Source organism: Gossypium arboreum, chromosome 3 (assembly GCF_025698485.1).
Source record: "Gossypium arboreum isolate Shixiya-1 chromosome 3, ASM2569848v2, whole genome shotgun sequence".
Taxonomy (NCBI): Eukaryota; Viridiplantae; Streptophyta; class Magnoliopsida; order Malvales; family Malvaceae; genus Gossypium; species Gossypium arboreum.
The window spans coordinates 90,838,901-90,839,511 of NC_069072.1; the positions used below are offsets into that span (position 1 = coordinate 90,838,901).

At 38.5% G+C, this 611-nt stretch overlaps 1 non-coding gene across 1 annotated transcript; it reads left to right on the plus strand.

The window, feature by feature from the left end:
• The first annotated feature begins 219 nt into the window (after positions 1-219).
• Positions 220-326, plus strand: LOC128291136 (small nucleolar RNA R71). The gene has a single exon (XR_008280912.1). It is a non-coding gene; the product is annotated as a small nucleolar RNA R71 (small nucleolar RNA).
• Positions 327-611: the final 285 nt, after the last annotated feature.

The following is a 611-nucleotide window of genomic DNA, read 5'->3' on the forward strand; positions in this document are numbered from 1 at the left end:
AGCATGGTAACTGTATCAATATTGAAAACACCGGCGGTTTTTGTTGGCTTTGTCCTCATGACTTGCCACTGATAGTTATTCAGGGACATCTTTTCGATAAACTCGTAGGCCTCCTTAGGTGTTTTATTGTTGATAGTTCCACTGCCTGTTGCATCAATCATTTTCCTTGTTGAGGGATTCAAACCGTTGTGAAAGGTTTGAACTTGTAGCCATAGAGGTAACCCATGGTGAGGACACTTTCTCAATAAGTCCTTGTATCTCTCCTATGCATCGTAAAGTGTTTCTAAATCCATCTGCACAACAGAAGAAATATCATTCCTCAACTTTGTTGTTTTAGCCAGCGGAAAATATTTAAGTAAAAATTTTTTGGTCATTTGTACCCAAGTAGTAATTGACCCTCGTGGTAATGAGTTCAACCACTGTTTAGCTTTGTTTCTCAATGAAAAGCAAAATAACCAAAGGCGAATGGCATCATCAGAAACGCCATTAATTTTGAAAGTGTCCCAAAACTCCAGAAAATCCGCCAAGTGAGTGTTGGGATCCTCATCTTGCAAACCATCAAACTAAACAAACTGTTGTATCATCTGTATTGTGTTAGGTTTTAGTTCGAA